The sequence below is a fragment of the Taudactylus pleione genome, unplaced genomic scaffold (genome assembly GCF_031769625.1).
Source record: "Taudactylus pleione unplaced genomic scaffold, aTauple2 ptg000406l, whole genome shotgun sequence".
NCBI classification, from domain to species: Eukaryota; Metazoa; Chordata; class Amphibia; order Anura; family Myobatrachidae; genus Taudactylus; species Taudactylus pleione.
The window spans coordinates 1,495,722-1,509,417 of NW_028284808.1; positions in this window are offsets into that span (position 1 = coordinate 1,495,722).

The following is a 13,696-nucleotide window of genomic DNA, read 5'->3' on the forward strand; positions in this document are numbered from 1 at the left end:
CGACATACTGCTGCTCCCCTATTGCTAGTCGAAATGCTAAGTGTCGATAAGCTAATACATTGCGAAATATACATGACTTATTTTTCCACAAGTATTGAAAGCTTATCGCAGCAATAGAAAATATAATTTTATTGGTATTTATCAACTAAAAGTCACCAGGGCAGCTGAGCATCGCCAGCAACACTGAGCAATATTTCCACTTGCCAGGCCAGTTAATTCTCTAAGAGAGCGCAAATGTGAGCTGGCGTATCAGCTCCCATATTTGCACTGGAACTGAAACCCCAGACTCCGGCTTCCAGTTGCAGGTACATAAAAAATAAAATAAGTAAAAAATAGAAAATAAAAAAAATAAAGATAATTCAGGTTACATTAATAATTTCTAAATGCTTGGTACCTCTGTGTAAATATGTATATCAGGTCAGTGTAGTGTAATGTTAGTGCACATATTAAGGTTGAAAAATACTGTGTAACAGACAGTGCTGCAATTCAATAGGATTGTCCACACAATGAATTCAATTGAAAATATACATATTTAATAATAAAATATCAATAATAGAAATTGGCCAATTTGTATTGGCCAAGCGGGTCGATGGTGCCCTAGTGCGCATGCGCACGACGGAGGAAGCTCCGTCGTGCTCATGCGCAAGACTCGCATAGCGACAGCCAAGCTGTCGCTATGGGTCTCGCACCAAAGGGGGCGTGCTGTCGATGGTGAGTGACAGCACGCCCCCTTTGGTGGGCGTGCCAGGAGCGTTGCTGCCCAGACGGAGGCGTTGCTGCCTACCGTCTGGGGCTGGCCCCACTGACATCACTTGTGATGTCAGTGGGAGTGCTTTTGGCTCTGATAGAACCAAAAGCACTCTGATAGAGCCAAAAGCACTCCTGGGCTTGCGGCAACGAGACCCTACCGCAGGGTCTCGTCGCAAGCCCGATGGTCGCGATGGTCTTGACCATCGCGACCATCTTTTTGGCCGCTCGCATAAGCTGTGGGTGGTCATCTACAGCTATGCGAGCGGCCAGGAGGCCGCTCCAATTTAAGGTAGGAGGGCACTGATTCAGAGCGAGCGCTCTGGTCAGAGCGTCCGGCTCTGAATCAGGCCCTCTGTTACATGGTATTTTTCAATCTTCTATTTGTTGAGAGGGTTGGCAATTCCCTCCAAACAGATAGCTGCAGCAACTAATTGGGTTCATCCACAAGTGTGTGTTAGACTAGGCGCCAGACCTTCTTCTTTTATCTTTATTGCACAAATTAAGGGACTGCTTATAATGATCCAGGACTTTATAATGTTGAAATGAAATACCTGTCTTCTCAGGCCATCAGAACACTCCATGGCGCATATATAATAGCCTGCCAGATGCAGACACAGGAGCGATTTCAGCAAGTCTGCCAATATTTTTAAAGTGGAAATCACTCAAAAGGCAAAACCACTTTAAATACAGCTTTTACATCCACATCCTTTCAGGCATCCTATAAATGACACTGTAAAATTAACATTTCTCCCCTATTATTTACCAGAGACAGTGACAAGGGATTGGGATGAAATAGGAATTTTATGCAGTATGGGACTAAGGGCCTGATTCTGGGATGAACGCAAATCCCATCGCGATTACATCTTTGTATGCAGAGACTGCGAGAAAATATGCAAATGTCACAGCTGCCGGGACTTGTATTGATACACCCACTGGCAGCTTCGCATACACAGATGAAGCAACAGATGCAGATCAGTCAATTATCAAAGTTCTGGGTAACCTGATGGTTGTTGGAACTGAGCCTTCGCAACTGCGTACAAGATTGCAGAGACTGAGACACGCCCCAAAAATGGTCACGACGCGCTTGCGATGCCACAAACGATCCCTGTCAGTAAATCCTGACTATGACCGCCATCGCAGGACCGTCGCGGCACATGCGCAGTGTGACTGATGCATGCGCAGTAGAAAAAACATTCCCATAGCGTCATCTCTGAATTAGGTCGAAAATGTTAAATACTAATATTAGGTAACTAACGAATGTAACCGGCCTATTATTTGGACATTGAAAGCATACCTCCAGACAATCTGATGTTAGGTGCGTGCCTAAGGCACGCTGACGTGAAAGAGAGGCCTTATGCAAGCTAGGCCATGTCCCCTGTGCATGTCGTTTTCTCATCACGCTGGGGGAAAGCCCAGTACTCCGGCAGCTGCTGGTCTGCCACAAGCCTCCTCCCAGCTCTAAATAGATGCCGCCATCCATTCAGAGAGTGATCTGAACACTGTGGCCCATGGGTGGGACAGTTCCCAAGGTATACAATCGGGAAGCTTCCCGACTGCTTTATCCCGCCGTGGGATAAATGACCGGCTTCTATATCTAGACGCCGCTCATTTCCTCGATGCCGGGAGACCGGCGCCCGGCATCCCGATCGAGCAGATGCCGGGCGCCGCAAGCGGACAGCCGCGGGGGTGGAGGCTTAGGTTTAGGGCACCCGGGGGGGACTTAGGGTTAGGCACTCCCCCTGGGAGGGTTAGGCTACGGGGAGGGAGGGTTAGGCGCCCCCGGGGGGAGGTTAGGGTTAGGCACCCCCCGGGGGACTTAGGTTTAGGCAGCGGGGAAGGGGGGGGTTTGGGTTAGGCACTCAGAGGGGGGATTAGGGTTAGGCACAGGGGGGAGGTTAGGGTTAGGCACCCCTAAGGAGGGTTAGAGTTAGGGAGGTTAGGTTAGATTAGTAGATACTTACCTTACCACGATCGGGATTTCCAGCGCTGTCGGGCTTCCGCTGCCGGGCTCTGCTGTTTTGTCGGGCTGCCGCTGACGGGATTCGAACTCCCGGCCATGCGGCAGCCGGTATATAATACCGAATCCGTTCCCAAAAACGGGGACTGTCCTGTTGAAATCGGGATGGTTGGAAGACATGTTTAAAGTCACCAGTGGATGCAGGAATTTGGATCAGCGAGTGTGTTACCAATGCCTTAGATTAAGCTGTAGATGGTTGGTGTGGGATGCAGGGCCAGATTAACAGTGGGGTGGACATAAAAATAGGCCCACCATCATGACAGCTTGATAATGACATGCTGTCGTGCTGGTTTCTATAGAAGGTACATGGAAAATAAGCACACTCCTACTAAATTATTAGGGGAGGGTTTGAAGTAGAGAGGACTATTTTGTATTAGCAATGAACACTGCATGTAACACTGGCAGAATTTGACCTCACTCCTGTTCCAAACACACCACATAGCATAAGGAATGAATCAAGGTAACAGACTACACATTACACATTGTGGAACAGCAAAAGGCACAAATTTGCACCTTTGCAAACAACCTATTCCACTCAAGTCACAGTTTAGTGCAACTTCTAGTCAAGAGTGATTGGAAACCCGGAGTTTGGCGTTGATGGGTAAATAAGCTGGCTATTTATTCATTGTTTGTTTGCATTAGGAATTTTATTACTTGCCATTTTAGTAGGTGGGTTTTGGGGGTTGATTGCAATCATTGCATACACATGTCAGCATTCCCTATTTAACTTTCATTGGGAGGCTGCTGGTGCATAATATTAATACAAGTGCACTGTAACCATATTTTGGCGTTAGCCCGAAGTCAAACAGAAGGAGACCACTCTAACCTCAACCCATCCAAAAAACCTGACCATCTGGACAAATTATAAACAAGGTATGTAAATTCAGAATCTCTTCTCTACAAACAACTGCTGTCTGCTTAACCTGGACATTACTCACTGGACTCTGGGCCTAATTCAGACCAGCTCGCGAGCGCTGAGCGCTGGCCTACTGCACATGCGCATGAGGGAGCCGGCTCTGTCGTGCGCATGCGCGAGACCCAGATAGTGACAGCCAAGCCGTCGCTATGGGTCTCGCACCAAAGGGGGCATGCTGTTGATGTTGAGTGACAGCATGCCGCCTTTGGTGGGCGTGCCTGCCCAGACGGAGACGTTCCCATGGGAACGCCTACCGTCTGGGGCCGGCCCACTGACATCACAAGTGATGTCAGTGGGAGTGCCTTCAGCTCTGATAGAGCCGAAAGCACTCCAGAGCTTGCGGCAACGAGACCCTACCACAAGGGTCTCGTCGCAAGCCCGATGGTCGCGATGGTCTTGACCATCGCGACCATATTTTTGGCCACTCGCTATAGCTGTGGGTGGTCACTCACAGCTATAAGAGCGGCCAGGAGGCCGCTCTAAAAACTAAGAGGGACGGCCCTGATTCAGAGCGAGCTCTGTCAGAGCGTCTGGCTCTGAATCACTCACTCTAAGAACTTAACACTTTACTTGCTAATATTTGGGCTGGCTCTCTGATTTCACAAATATTTTACACCATAATGTACTGTATCTGTGCCAATTTCAGTTTATCTCTAACACAATTATTTGCTGTCATCTGTCTTCTAACACAGTTTACTTTAATAATCCATTTCTTCCACACTAAATCTCCATTTTTCCTTCACTCAATTATAACCTTTTATCAATACACAAATACACCTTATTCCACTGTACTTTTACTTGATTCTCTGCGAATCGCCTGCACTTTCTCTTACATATATACTCTATTCCTACGTCTAGATTTCCTCCCCTAACTCTGCCCAGCCACACCATGACCATGTTTTCATCCAATTCCTCCTCCACTCAGTGTATACCTAATCCTCTGCTCTGCTCCTTTCTTCCACCTTTATCATTTCCCCCTTATCTCCTCCACCTCCTCCTTCCTTTATCTCCCCTCCTCTGTCTCTGTCTGCCTTCCTCCCTCTCCTCTCCCATTACTCCACATTTGTTCTCTTCTACCCCACCTAGGTCCTACTACCCCACTGCTAATCCTTCCTTCAAGCCTCCTCTCCACGCCATGCCACCCCACCTCCACCCACATCTCATTAAACTCCCTCCCTGCCCACCACCTCCAGATTCCCTTCCCAACACTGGTGCCCGCACAATATCTCTACTACATTCATCTCGGTCACCCAAATTAATCTCACCTTCTCGTCACAGCAACCCTGATAATCTCATTCACATCTCTCCCATAAACACTGTCCCTCTATCTTGTGCCCTCTGGAATGCTTCCTGGCTCCCTCACTTTCTCTCCTCTGACCTCCCCTCCATTATCCTTGGTCACTTCAATATTCCAACTGATATCCCCACAGAATCCTTTGCCTCCAAACTCCTACCCTCACATCTTCATTTGGTTTCTCACAATGGACCTCCTCACCCTCACATGTGAGTGGGCACTCACTTGATTTAATCTTCACTCACCACTGTAATATTTCTAATTATTCCAACTCCCCATTCCCCCTCTCTGATCATCACCTTCTCTCTTTTAACCTATCTCTCTCTCCCTCCTCTCCTCTACCTCCGAAGGCCACCATCACTAAGTGTAACATTGAGGCTATCAATGCCGTTTCTTTATCTTCCCTGCTTGACTCGCTTCTCTCCCCTATCCTCTCTCTCTCCTGCCCTGAACAAGCTGCTTCCCTATACAATGCCTCCCTTACTTCTGCTCTGGACTCTGTTGCACCGGCAATCACTACTCACCCTCGCAGATCCACACTACAACCCTGGCATTCCAAATGCACCAGATATCTGCAAAAATGTTCAAGAACCGCCGAGCGACAGTGGAGAAGATCACGCTCTAAGGCAGATTTTCTACATTTCAAATTTATGCTCTCATCCTACAGTGTTGCCCTTTCCCTATCTAAAAAGTCCTATTTCAAGAACCTCATTTCCTCCCAGTCCTCAAATCCCCAGCGTCTTCACCACCTTCAACTCCCTCCTCTGTCCACCCACTCCCCGCCTCCCCTCCTCACTCGCTGCCATTGACTTTGCTACCTACTTTACATCCAAAATCGATTCCATACGTCAGGACATCACATCCCACCAGTCCCTCTGCTCTACACCTCATTCTTTCCCTGATCACCCATCTCCATCCATTTCACCGACAGCCTTCTCCCCTGTATCTGGAGAGGAAGTCATGGCTCTCATCTGGTCCTCCCCCCTTGACCCTATCCCTTCACGTCTCCTCTGCTTCCTCTCTCATTGTGCCTGTTCCCATCTTGCCCACCTCCTCAATCTCTCCCACTCATCTGGCACTGTCCCTTCTGCATTCAATATTCGATAGTCTCCCCCATTCTTAAAAAACCTACCCTTGATCCCAACACTCTCTCCAACTACCGTCCCATCTCTCTCCTCTCTTTTGCCTCCAAGCTCCTTACCACCTTTCTTTCCTCCCACTCCCACCTTGATCCTTTTCAGTCTGGCTTCCGTTCTCTCCACTCCACTGAAACTGCCCTCACAAAAGTCAGCAATTACCTCCTTGCTGCCAAATCCAAGGGCCACTATTCTCTGCTTATTCTCCTTGACCTCTCTGCTGCCTTCGACACTGTTGACCACCCTCTCCTGCTGCAAATCCTTCACTCCCTTGGTTTACGTGACACTGCTCTCTCCTGGCTGTCGTCCTACCTCCAGATTGAACTACTGTAACCTTCTCCTATCTGGCCTCCCCAACTCCCATCTCTCTCCTCTCCAGTCTGTCCTCAATGCTGCTGCTCGACTCATCTTCCTCTCCGAACGCTCTACATCTGAATCCCCTCTCCTACAAGCCCTCCACTGGCTCCCCTTCCCTTTTAGAACCCAATTCAAGGTTCTCACACTTGCTTACAAAGCCCTCACCCATTCCTCTCCCATTTACATCTCTGACCTCATCTCCCTCCACTCTCCTGGCCGGCCCCTTCACTCAACCAATGCACGCCGCCTCTCATGCCAACTGATTACTTCCTCCCACTCCCGCCTCCAAGATTTTGCCCGTGCTGCTCCCGACCTTTGGAACTCTCTCCCTCTCCCTATCAGACTCTCCTCCTCTTTACAATCCTTCAAACGGGCTCTCAAGACCCACTACTTCATCAAAGCCTTCCAGCTCCCATCCTAACTTGCTGCAACATGCTCCTTCCTCTGTTTACCCCATCTGTGTCACACGTTTGTCTGCCCCTCCCCTTTAGAATGTAAGCTCTTACGAGCAGGCCCTCTACCCTCTTGTGCTTCTCCTTACTTTACTTTCACCTATTTCTTACCCCCCCCACCAGGGCACCTAACACTTGGTTGCTTACGCTCTGTTGCATATCTAGGTGTTATGGTCACTTATGTATCAATGTATATTATCCTTGTCCTATTTTTTTTACTGTAAGTCAGTTGTCAAATTATTTGTTTATGTACTTTGTAAGGTGCTGCAGAACACTTGTGGCGCCATATAAATAAAGGATAATAATAATAATAATTTAATGACTTTACATATTGGTCACAGCGACTTGACAAGGTGACATCAGTCATGAAATAGATACTGGTTATAGCTTTCCTGTCACCTGCCCAGGGAAGATGCAGCTATTTTGTGGACTGACCCACTAGGAGCGAATGGCTTCACTGAGGCATAAGGAATGTCATAAATCATGTCGCCGTCAGGTCACTAGCTACTCCAAAAAATATACTGGTAGGTTAATTGGCTCCCAACACAAATTAACCCTAGTGTGTGCGCATGTGGTGGGAAATATAGATTGTAAGCTCCACTGGGCAGGGACTTATGTGAATGGCCAAACATTCTCTGTAAAGCGCTGCGGAATATGTGTGCGCTATATAAATAACTGGTAATAAATAAATAAAAAATTGGCTGCATATGGGATCAGTGCACAGAATAACTTGCTCTGTAGGCAAAGGACACATTTTAAAGTAAATAATAAATGGAGGACTTAGAAATGAATTCACATGACTGTCTGGAACATGTTGATTTGCTCATCGAGAAGCAATATATGCATTAACAGCTATTTTCATTTCATATTTCAAGCTTATCCTCTATGTAAGTTTCCTTTTTCTCAGTACATACTGTATATTGGCAGCTCCTGACCAGTGAAGTCTTATAGTTGAATTTACAAAAGTTTTGTAAGTGCGTACGTGACATCTCAGTGGTTTGTCTATTTGGATATAGTTCAGTCCACCATCAATGTGACTGTGTGATGTAATGAGACATGTAGGGGACAGCAACAAGACTTGGGTCTTCTCTTCCTGGAGACAGTGAACATAAGGCCATAATACTACTGCTGACCACCCTATTATGTTGTGTTTGAGGTTTTATTTATCCCTAGCTCAAGCCCAGCTGGCAGTTACACCAGTAGTGTGAACCTGCTATATATAGAGCAGTTCTCCCCAGAACCACCCAGCTGTCAATTCGTTCCAATGCTCATGAATGACAACCAAGGGATCGCAGCAGCAGGCACCAGTTCTCACTCCGTAGATCTCTCCAACGCATTAACTGTCCCACTCCTCATTCAATCCCTGTCACTCAGTGTGACGTAGCATTAGAGCAGCAGGTAGAGTGGTGGTAACACTTCCGTGCGGACAGTCAGGGGGTACAGATATGCGCCCCATACCTCATGCTGTTAAGCACTTTTTAGTGCATCAAGTGCATATACAGGGCCTGATTCAGCTTCAGACAGAATTTCAAAGCTGCATGCGGGCTGTAGATATATGATGTATGCACGCAAGCAGCTTTGTAATTCTGTCCTTGCAATTATAGAAAATGCAGCAGGAGGCATCACGCCTCATGTATGCATTACTTATCCGAGCTGCGTTGTCCAATGCAGCATGGGATAATCTGCAAGAACATCGGCCGGCTAAGTGACCCATGGGGTCACGCAAGCTGGCTGCCACAGATGAAAGATGCTAGGGAATCTCCGTCAGCCGATAATGGACTCCCCCCCCCCCCCCCCCAACAGTGGCGTCGCCTCCATTTCGGTAAAACGGAGGCAGTCGCCACCCCCAAATGGCAGTAGACTGTCAATCACTAACAGTCTACTGCCGCTCTGCGTGCGTTCACGCAGGACCCGTACTGCACATGCTCAAGACGGGTCCGGCGTCTGCGCAGATTCCCGACCATCAGGAATCTGCCTGCTCTGCTGAATCAGGCCCACAGATCAGATCAGTGGTGCCATGGTAATACTCAGTCCCGGAAAGGGGGCTTGGACTGCACACCCTAATTTTAAACATAAGAGGTGCTACCATGCTGAGACTTGTAGTACAATGCAGGGGACAGGTGCACACTCTGAGTGTGAAGAACAATTATAGTCAAAATAATCCTGATATACTCCATTTTAATTGTAGGTTTTAAGTGAAGTTCTTAGTACGTTTGCCCAAAAATGTTTGCCCATCCCAATAGGTTTAAAATTAGGGTGTGCAGTGCAAGCCCCCTCCCCCTTTGCACTATATTTGTGTATATATTGTACACTTGAAGGCTAATACTCCTTCTGCTTGGTATTAGCAGCCCATCCATCCACCCTTAGGTGTTTTTAATCATCTGCACAGGTTCCTACATTGCTGTCTACATACTAGAATGGGCACTATTATAGGCAAGTCCTGGATAAATTGACATAAGGTGTTAGTATTAGGGATGTTAATTACCCATCTTATGGGGTTCACCTTGACGTGGTGGATGGACAAACAGTTTTGGTCAAACTTGTACAGCCATGGCTAAAAGGTTTGAGAATGGCACAAGTATTGGTTTTCACAAAGTTTGCTGCTTCGGTGTTTTTAGACCTTTTTGTTAGATGTTACTATGGTATAACTGAAATAAAATTCCAAGCATGTCATAATTGTCAAAGGCTTTTATTGACAATTGCATTGTTTATGCAGAGAGTCAATATTTGCAGTGTAGACCCTTCTTTTTCAAGACCTCTGCAATTCGCCCTGGCATGCAGTCAATCAACTTCTGGACCACATACTGACTGATGGCCGCCCATTCTTGCCTATCAATGCTTGGAGTTTGTCAGTGCTTGAAGTTTGTCAGAATTTGTGGGTTTTTGTTTGTCCACCCACCTCTTGAAGATTGACCACAAGTTCTCAATGGGATTAAGGTCTGGGGAGTTTCCTGGCCATGGACCCAAAACTTTGTTGCTTTGTTCCCGAGCCACCAAGGTGCTCCATCATGCTGGAAAACGGGTTGTTCGTCACCAAACTGTTCATGGATGGTTGGGAGAAGTTGCTCTTGGAGGATGTTTTGCTACCATTCTTTAGTCATGGCTGTGTTCTTAGGCAAAATTGTGAGTGAGCCCCCTCCCTTGGCTGAGAAGCAACCCCATACATGAATGGTTTCAGGATGCTTTACTGTTGGCATGACACAGGACTGATGGTAGCGCTCACCTTTCATTCTCCGGACAAGCGTTTTTCCAGATGCTCCAAACAATCTGAAAGGTGTCGAAGTCAGAAGATTGGCTGAGACCAATCTTACAAATTAATATCTATTGACGCTATTGTGCGACTCCTGATAGCGGAAGTCTGGCATGCTGCTGCATGACAGTGCAGATACGCACAATGCACATTAGCGAATACAAACATACATACACGCACAACGCATATTTGCGTTGCACACATACTCATACGCACAACGCATACTAGCGAATTTACACAATTATCTCACACATGCACGCACTTATAAAAAGGTTCCCTTGCATTATGCTTAATATTAGAGGTTTTGTTAGCTAAGTAATTGTGATGTAAATGATATCTAAGGTTCAGAATATAGTAGACATGTCATGTTTGGTACAATTCTAAATCCGTTTATTTGCAGGTTTCCGGTTTTACCGGCAAATAACTTGCATCTTGCGTTCGCTAATTATGGATTATAGGGAGTTATTGGTTAGAATGTAAATCTTTGTATGCAGTGTTGTAGTCAGTTTAAACCTGTTCTTCGGCGGGAAAAGACACACAAAGACTGTTGGGAGGCTGATCCATACCCCTGATGACACTGTATGATGTGACCTATGACCTGCATCGTACCAGACAGACCGGAAGCAAGAACCAATGAAAACCTGTTTGCTTGTCTCTATTATTATTGTTGAAGCTTGTAAAGTATATAACTAGAGATCAAAGAAAACCCACGCTTCACTGTGTGCAGCCAATGGGTAACAATAGGTAATCCCTATAAATACCCAATAAACATATATACAACAAGATAATAGTCACCCCAGCGCAATAAGATACACAATAACTGCAGCAAATGTTTCCTAAATAAAATCCACCAAAGCATATAAAAAGATTCAAGGCGTACCAGATGGTGTGGGTGTACAGAATACACCTAAAGTCGCTCATATAGCACTTCCTGGGAACCGGATTCCGTGATATCTCAGCAAACTCCAATGCCTCTGCAACAATTCCCACCTCCTGGATTGTACTTTTTATATGCTTTGGTGGATTTTAATTTATATATTTTATATGATTGTTACTTTATTAAAAGTTACTACACTATGGTAGTCCTTCTACCTCTTTATTATATGAACTGACGTAACACATGGGAGTGTGAAGACTTCTCTACAATTCTAACCCTTGTTGGAGTTTAAGGAAAAACCTCGCCTTCTTTACAATTAGACTTTGAACTTTACCACGGACATTTAGGAAATATTTGCTGCGGTTATTGTGTATCTTATTGTGCTGGGGTGACTATTATCTTGTTGTAAGGTATACAGCTTGTGTACTTTAGCTAGTATTCAGTCATGCCCAAGTGACCCCAGACGTCAGGAGTGATGGCTGGAGACTGGATCCAGTGCGCACGCGTATGTATTGGTTTGTACCTTTGTATTTACTTGCTTTTTGCGCTAATTGTTTAGATCAAAGAGTGTTATACCTCTTCTTGAATAATATAACTTTCTGTGCTTTGGAACCACACGATTGGACTGGAAAGCAGTTATTTCACTTTAGAGATTAAGGGGCATTCATAAAAGGGATTCATCAGAGAAAATACCTTTACCCCAGTCCTCAGTAGTCCAATCCCTGTACCTTTTGAAGAAAATCAGTCTGTCCATGATGATTTTCCTGGAGAGAAGTGGCTTCTTTGCTGCCCTTCTTGACACTAGGCCATCCTCCAAAAGTAAAGCATCCTGAGACCATTCATGTGTGGGGTTGCTTCTCAGCCAAGGAGTGGGATCACTCACAATTTTGCCTAAGAACACAACCATGAATAAAGAATGGTACCAAAAATTCCTCCAAAAGCAACTTCTCCCAACCATCCAAGAACAGTTTGGTGAGGAACAATACCTTTTCCAGCATGATGGAGCACCTTGCCATAAGGCATAAGTGATAACTAAGTGGCTTGGGGAACAAAACATCGAAATTTTGATTCCATGGTCAGGAAACTTCCCAGACCTTAAACCCATTGAGAACTTGTAGTCAATCCTCAAGAGGCGGGTGGGCAAACAAAAACCCACAAATTCTGATAAACTCCAAGCATTGATTAGGCAAGAATGGGCGGCCATCAGTCAGTATGTGGCCCAGAAGTTGATTGACAGCATGCCAGGGCGAATTGCAGAGGTCTTGAAAAAGAAGGGTCAACACTGCAAATACTGACTCTGCATAAACTTAAAGTAATTATCAATAAAAGCCTTTGACACTTATGAAATGCTTGTAATTTTACTTCAGTATACCATAGTAACATCTGACAAAAAGGTCTAAAAACACTGAAGCAGCAAACTTTGTGAAAACCAATACTTGCGTAATTCTCACACCTTTTGGCCATGGCTGTACTAAGAACCTCTCTTAAACTCTACATTTAAAATGGAGTATATCAGGATTATTTTGACTATCATTGTTCTTAGTACTCGGAGTGTGCACCTGTATTCTTTGTCTCCTGCATTATTACTCAGTGCTCTCAGATTTTCTGTACATTGTTCCTCTGTATACATAGTGACTCACTATTCAAATTATTTAGGGACTGGCGTTGAAATGTATAATGCAATCTAAAAAGTGGAGAAGTTGCCCATAGCAGCTACCTATCATTTTATATAGACTAGTACTTGACAAGCGCTAGCTATCAGCCTTGTGGTTGCTATGGGCAATTTCATCCCTTCTAAAATGAAGTTTCGCTGACACAGAGGTAAAGCAGGAAGAACAAAATAACAGCTCATCTGCGCTACTGCATGTGTTAGACCTGCACACATTTAATGTGCTCTTCCACATAGCTGGTAATACCAGTCTTTGTAATTAATATAAGGGTGTTCAATCTGGAAAATGATTCTGGGGAGAACACTGGCAGTACTGATTATAAAGAGTAAGAAAGGTGTATAAACCATAAGTGAGAAAGTAATTGCATAGTCTGTCTTCTGTGAGCAATGGATTCTCCCTGGTTCTTCTGCCAAAGTTAAACACATTTTCCTTTACTAGCCATAAGGTAATAATAGTAACGGGTGCCAGCTATAGTATTAGGTATACTGTGCAGAAGGGGCGGATATCCCACATATGGTGCAGTTGCCCCCAAAATTTAAAATTTGGGGATTCGATGCATTTCAAAGTGACAGATAGGATGTCAGCCTGGAAATAGAGGTCCTGCTAGTTCAGCCTGCCATTGTGGCACAAACGTCACCCATTGTGTGGTTACTAGGCATTCACTATACCAGTGGTCAGGGAACAGGGGTAAATTACCCCACATGGGGTAAAAATTAAATTCCTGGGGGTAATGGACGGACAACCGGGCATGCATATGAATCATTCTAGAATACAGAATGAATCATATGTATGCCCGGCTGGGCCGCAGGGAGGCTCTATGCCGGACTCCCGCTGAGATGTTATTACCAGTGGGCGCCCGGCTCCTTCCCTGCAGCGCCGCGTTAGCCGGAGGCTGGAGTTTCTCTTCTGAACTCCAACTTCCGGCTTTCTCCATGCGCACTATGGGAGAGACATCATGACGTCTCTTCCATAGTTCC